The following is a 7,532-nucleotide window of genomic DNA, read 5'->3' as shown; positions in this document are numbered from 1 at the left end:
ATCAATTGATAAGATCATGTGGTTCTTATCATTTGTTTTATTAATGTGATGGATTACACTGATTGTTTTTCTAATGTTGAACCATCCCTGCATACCTGGTATGAATCCCAGTTGGTCATGATGAATTATTTTTTTGATACGTTGTTGAAATCTGTGAGCTAGAATTGTTGAGGATTTAGGCATTGTGCTCTTTTGAAGAATTATCTATGTGCTGTCAGTTTGTGCCATCCAGTCAATTCTGACTCATATAGGGTCGCTATGGGTCAGAATAGACTCCACAGCAATGGGTTTTTGTCAGTTTGGAGGAGCCCTGGTGGCACAGTAGTTAAACGGTTGGCAGTTTGAGTCTACCAGCAGCTCCTTGGAAACCCTATGGGGCAGTTCTACTCTGTCCTATAGTGTCACTGTGAGTGGACTCAATGGTTCAATGGTTTTTGGTTTGCTCTACTAGTGGTTCTCAGAACTGGTCCCTTACTAGGAGCATTAGCATATCCTGGGAACTTGTTAGAAATGCAAATTCTCAGCAGGGGTACCATCAGACTAGAGCTATGTTTTACAGTAAATCAATAATTACTTTAATTGTTCTTCAAGACAATGCTGTATGGAATTTTAAAAAAACCACTGCCATGAAGTCGATTCAGACTCATAACAAACTTATAGGACAGAGTAGAACTGCCCCATAGGTTTTCCACAGAGCATCTGGTGGACTTGAACTGCCAACCTTTGGGTTACCAGCATTAGCTCTTAACCACTCACCACCAGGGTTTCCTACAGAATCTTACAGACCACTAATTGTTTTACTAGCTGTTGTCGGGTGGAAACCCCAGGTTCTGCTCAGCATGACTTGTTACAGCCTATAAACAAGAGGCCTAGGTGGGTGAAAAAAGGTGCCTTTATTTCGTTGGAGGAAAAGAGCAATCCGGGCTGCTGCTTCCAAGACTGCTCGCAGGCAGGCAACCTGGGGAGGTGAGCTTTTACAGAGAGCAGGTGAGGAAGTGTAGATTTATCATGAATATTCAGGATTTACCTTCACGCAGGTGCTCAGGGCTTGGGAATGACTATGCATTTTTTCTAGACAAGGGTTTGATCCCCCAGGATGGAGGAAGACTTTTTTTTTTTTTCATTAGCATATTAAGTCTCCACCCAAGAGGTGGGGTGCTCATATGTATTTTTCATTTAATGAGCTGGTAGGTCACTTGAAGTGTTAAGATGGTGTAGAAAACCAGTTGAGGCCCACTGCAGCTGTTTTGTGGTTATCTTGTCAAGGACAGTTTCAGAAGAATGTGCAGCCTATTCTGTTCATTGTAGGAGGATAAGCCAGCACAGGTGTTTCTTAGAAGGGTTGAGCTGTAAGGCTGCCTCCCTCCCTTTCTTTGCGCGTTGGTCACTTACGACCAACGCCCATTTTAAACTATTGGGCAATTGTGAACCAAGTCTGCTGTGTCCTATAAGGGGATAGGGCTTTTCCAGGGAACTTTTAAATTAGCAGAGGAAGTGGGGAATGGATGACAGATCTAACAGTTGCTCAGATTAACTCCCTGGGAAGTGGAGTTGGAAAGTTGGATGAATCAGTTGTTTCCCCACTTAGTTTGGGCTATGAGAATCTCTTGGGGAAAGATAGCAACAATCATTACTATTTCTTATGGCGGCTAGAGGGCTCTCAGCCTCTTATCAATCTGACTTGTTTAAACACAGCATAAAGAAACAAAAAGGCAAACAGTATATATAATACAGTGAACAAGATTAAGAGTTGGTTTGGGATTGGATCTATGCAGGAGGGTTTTTTGTAAACAAGTACTTAGGTCTTTAATAGGTTTGCATGTCCAGTTCTCACAGTTCTGACGAGTTTGTCCTTCGATTTCTGGTGGGACAGTTTTCTTTACTAGGGTGCGGTGGATCTCAGCTTTGAGACTGCTAAGCTTGATGGAGGTCGGAGTTGCTAGTAATACCTCAAAAGGAACGGTTCACTTATGCTGGAGAGGCTCCGACTTCCAGGCTTTTAGGAAGACCTGATTACCAGGCTGGAAAGGGTGCAGGGATACTTTTGCTTCAGGTGGGATTTTCAGGTGTGCATATGAGTGGAAAGAAGAGAGTCACCTAAAGAGACTGTATTTAGTAATTTGAACATCTTTAGCCTCATGGAGGGAGGGAGGTTGGTCAAGATTAAGGCAAGCTATATTGGTCATATTGGGGTTCTCTAAAAAAGGGCGCCAGTATAATAGCTCAAATGGGCGAAGTTTCAGTTTGCCTCTAGGGGTGGACCGAACTCTCAGGAGGGACACAGGCAGTGCCTTTGTCTATACCAACTTGGTCTCTTAGCACAACTTTGCTAGGTATCTCTTTAGAGTCTGGTTAGCTTGCTCTACTTTACCACTGGACTAGGATCTCCAGGCTGTAAGTTCCAATTAATGTACAGGGCAGTTGCCACCGATCGCACCACCAAGGCCACAAAATGGGGCCTGTTATCAATGCCAGTGGAGACAGGAGTCCCAAATCAAGGGATGATTTCGTTCAGGAGGTGCTTCACAACCTCGGTGGCCTTTTCAATCTTGTCAGTGGTCTCTAGGCATTGCCCCAGTTCGCTAGACCTCTGGGGGCACTTTAGCAGTGTTCTTGGGATTATTTTCCACGCAGGTGGGGCAGCTGTTTTTACTACTGAAATAGTGGTGTGGACCTTTGGTCCAATTAAATGTCTCTTAACCCAATCATATAGTCCATCGCATCCATAATGGGTGGACTGGTAGGCTTTCTGTAAGATAGGGTGCATGAGTTTTGATGGAATGAAAATCTTTCCATGGGGGGTGTACAGCCATCCATCTTTGTTTAAAGTGGACCCCCAGGTCTTGGCAATGTCTTTATCTTGTTGGGAATAGTCCAGGTGGAGGTCAGGTGGCAGTAACTCTAAATGGGGAATTAGTGGGGCTACTACGATAGGTTACTGTTGGATTGCAGCTTTCTTTGTAGGTGTGTCTGTTTTGTAATTAACCTTGGACACTGTGGTGTCCTCCTTCTGATGCTCTTTGCAGTGTACTACTGTTACTTAGGTGGTGTCTTAGGCTGGGTTCTCTAGAGAAGCAAAACCAGTAAAGCGTATAAATACATATATAGAGAGATTTATATCAAGGAAACAGCTCACACAATTGTAGAGGCTGGAACGTCCCAAGTCCATGGATCAGAATAGAGGCTTCTCCTGATTCATGCAGACGCAGGGGCTAGCGGACCCAGGATCAGCAGGTTGGAGAGCAGGGCACTTGCTTACAGGCTGTGAAGATGGATGAATCCCAAGATCAGCAGGCAAGACCACAAGGCTTCTCCTGATTCACATAGCTCCAGGGGCTGGCAAACCCAAGATCAGCAGTTCGGAGAGCAGGACTCTTGCTCACAGGCTGTGAAGATCAACAAATCTCAAGATCAGCAGGTAAGCTGCTAGCTCAAGTCCCAAGAACCAGAAATCAGATGAACAAGAGGCAGCTGCAGGATCCAGAGCAAGCCAAAAGCCTTAGCAAAGTGAGCAGGAAGAAAGTAGGCAGCAAAGGGCAGAAAGATGAATGCTGAGGTGGCAGTGAACCGCCACAGGCCCTGCCCCTGCCAGTACCACTCAGCAGATTCCATCATGGGGGTGATCACACATCAGATTTCAGCAGGGAATTGATCACAACATTATACAACTGCCAAAACACTCATAATCATAGCCCAGCCAAGTTGACACACAATCTTAACCATCACAGGTGGGTAGGAGAATGGCTTGTAAAAATTGTAAGTTCTCTTGAGAATATTCAGTGTCCTTACCTCCTGCTGTTAGGAGCCCTCTTTCCTTCCAGATTGCCCCGTGTGCATGCAATACCCCAAATATGTACTTGAAATTAGTATAAATAGTTGTTCGCTTACCTTTGGTGATTCTAAGGCCTGCAGCATGGCAATGAGCTCGGCCTTCTGGGCAGAGGTACCTGGGGGAAGCATGTTAAGCCTCTAGAACCTCTTCTAAAGTGACCACCACATATCCAGCTTTTCTTTTTCCTCATTCTGTGTAACTGCTTCCATCGGTGAACAGTTCAAGGCTGTGACTGGCGATGAGTAGGTCCTCCACGTATTGGAGGAGGACACCATTGGTTAAGGTCAGCTGTCTCAATTCTTGGGCTAAAGCTGATCCAAAAAGAGTAGGACTGTTTTTAAAGTCCTGTGGGGGTACTTGCCAACACGACTGCTGTGTTTGTCCTGTTCTTGGGTCCTCCCACTCGAAGGCAAAGATTTTTTTACTTTTTTCCTCTGCTCGAACGCAAAAGAAGGCACTTTGCAGGTCTAGCACAGTGAACCTAGAAAAGGTCGGTGACAAGGTCAACAGCAGGGTATACAGGTTGGGGACTACAGGGTGGACTGTAATGATTGCCTGGTTGACAGCTCGCAGATCTTGAACAAACCACTATCTTCTATTTTTCTTCTTTACTGGCAGAATAGGGGTGTTGAACTGTGACTGACACAGTCTGAGCAGTCATGTTTCCGGTATCTGGTGATGATTTTGCCCAGTGCCGGTTGGCCTTCAGCTCAGATGGGATACTGCTTAAGCCTTGGAGGAACTGTACCAGGTAACAATTTAATGACAATGGGAGGGACATTTTTTGTTCCCCCAGTATTTTGTTGGCCCACACCTATGACACTACTGCATCTCTGATATCTGGATCAACTAACCCTTGGTAATGTTCTTTCCCATAGTTAGCTGGTGGCCTGGTAGGGAGGGCCACTTGTAACTAACACCCATTTTTCGTAAAGGAAGGAGTATTTTAAAGATTTTTTTTTTGTAGAACAAGTTAGAGGTTGTAGGAAGGGAGGGTGCTCTTCTTTTCCTGATACTCCCACAACAGACACTGTCCACCTCATCTGGGTAGCTTTTTTTTTTGGCGGGGGGGAGACATGAGTCACTTCAGTATCTACCAGAAACTTTACAGGCTGTCCTTCTACCTTCATTGTAACTAGAGGCTCAGGTGGAGGACGTGTCTCTGGTTCCCTCTCAGTCTGACTTACCTTCTGGTGGCATGACCGGGCACTGTGTGGGTGCTCTCTTCTTTAGTTTTTTTGCTTGGTATTTTGTACACTCTCACTTTCAATATCCTTTCTCTTTACACCAGCTGTACTGGTCTCTTTCCAAAGCAGTGTGGGGCCTTCCAGGCTCTTGGGCCTTGGTCTCTTTTTGTTTTCTCGGGGGATGGCCTTCAGCCTAGAGGGCGGCATCTAGGAAGGCTGCCTGCCGCTTTTGATCTGCAACTTTTTTTCTTTCTGCAACTTTTTTTCTTTCTTGCTCCTTATCTCCCTTAGAGTAAACTTGGCAGGCCGGTTCCACTAGCTGAGAGATTTTTAACCCTATACCTTCTTATACTTTCTGAAGCTTTCTTTAAGTATTGGAGGGCACTTTGCCCTGTGAAAATTATATTGCTCATTCAGGCATTTTTCAGGCTCTCGGGATCCAGATCAGTGAACTCGTGAACATGGTCTTAGGATACTATGGCTCTCTTGAGAACTAGTCTCACCCAGGATATTTTTACTTTCTCTAACGACCAAATCAGGGCACCCAAAGTTCGTTCTGTTCTGTGGGTGGGGTGGTGAGGCCACCAGTGGGACAAAAGGACCCAGGAGGGGTGGATACAAAGGTTGAGGGGGCTTAACAGTGGGGACTGTCACTGGCATGGTGGCTCCATTGGGTGGAGGCAGGGCATAGGGAGGGGGTGGTGGGGGTGCTGACGCGGCGGGAGCTGGAAGATCCTCCTCAGGGTCAGGAGGGAGGACTGGCAATTGTGATTTACCAGTCCCTTTCTGAACTAAGATTTTACATTTTTCTGTAACTCTTTGTTCTGATAGAGTAATGAAAGCTTTCACATAATACTTTTCATCTCATTTACCCTCACAAGTACAGAAAAGATCAAGTTGGGGGATGGTATAATTTAGAGACCAATTTGCTGGCTACTTTTCCTCATCTGCCAGTTTATATTGAGGCCATGCAGTGTTACAAAAGAAAATCATCTTTTTCTTTTTCATAGGGTCTGACCCGAAATATTCCCAGTTTTTAAAGATGCATCTTAGTGGGCTGCATTCCAAGATTTCTTGAACATTCTTCACTTTCTGGACACATACACTTACACATTCACAGAACCTAATTCGGTGCACCAACAGGTACCTAGAGCCTTTTATGCCCTCAATGGTCAATACTCCTGCTTCTTGGGACTCTTCTAAGGCCTTACCTAGATACTTAACCAAATAACCCCAGACATGTTTTGCGTCTCCCATGGAGCCACCATTGGGTCTGAGGTGGGTCAGTCGTTAGGAATGCCCTGAGGTCTCCTGGAGAACTCTCTGGGTGGCACCAGATGTCAGGCAGGATCCTCGGCACAGCCCGTCTCAGGAACCAAGCAGTGACTCCTGGCTGGCTAACCAGAAATGTTGCCGGGTGGAAACCCCAGGTTCTGCTCGGCATGACTTGTTACAGCCAATAAACAAGTCTCCACCCAGAGGTGGGGTGCTTAAATGTATTTTTCACTTAATGCGCTGACAGGTCCCTTGAAGTATAAGATGGTGTAGAAAACCTGCTAAAACCAGTTGAGGCCTCCTGTTCTGTGGTTATCTTGTCAAGGACAACTTCAGAAGAATGTGCAGTCTATTCTGTTCAGTATAGGAGGATAAGAGAGCAGGTATTTCTTAGAAGGGTTGAATTCTGAGGCTGTCTGCCTCACAGCAATAAGCTGGACTGTAAAGATCCTTCCTTGGAGCATTTTTGACTCTCTAGTCGTTATGAGGGCTCCTGGTGGCGCAGTGGTTAAGAGCTCAGCTGCTAACCAAAAGGTCAGTAGTTCAAATCTACCAGCCGCTCCTTGGAAACCCTATGGGGCAGTTCTACTCTGTCCTACACGGTCGCTGTGAGTTGGAATTGACTCGACGGCACACAACAACAGTCCTTAAGAGTTGGAATAGGCTAGATGGCAGTGGGTTTGGTTTTTGGTTTTTAGTTGACATGTTACCCTGATTTGCAAATTGTATAGTAAATAAACTTCAGTTTCTATCATTGGCTTAATATGATTTTTGTTTTAACAGTATCAACATGAATGCATCTCAGACATAATGTTAAATTAACCAATCAGATTAAAAAAGGATAGGAACTGTGTTATTTTTTACGTAGAATTTTTAAATGTCAACATTATTATACATTGTGTATGAGCGTATATGAAGTCCCTGGGTGGCGAGGATGGTTAAGCACTGGACTACTAACCAAAAGGTTGGTGATTCAGACCCTCTCAGAGGAGCCTGGGAAGTAAGGTCTGGCAATCTGCTTCCAAAAGGTCACAGCCTTGAAAACCCTGTCGTGGTTTGAATTATGTCCCCCCAAAAATGTATCAGTTTGGCTTGGCCATGATTCCCCAAATTTTGTGGTTGGCCTCCATTTTGTGATTGTAATTTTATGTTAAAGAGGATTAGGGTGGGATTGTAATACCACCTTTACCCAGGTCACATCCCTGATCCAATGTAAAGGGAGTTCCCCTGGGGTGTGG

Source organism: Trichechus manatus, unplaced genomic scaffold (genome assembly GCF_000243295.1).
Source record: "Trichechus manatus latirostris isolate Lorelei unplaced genomic scaffold, TriManLat1.0 scaffold00151, whole genome shotgun sequence".
NCBI lineage: Eukaryota > Metazoa > Chordata > Mammalia > Sirenia > Trichechidae > Trichechus > Trichechus manatus.
This window is presented reverse-complemented; position numbering follows the sequence as displayed.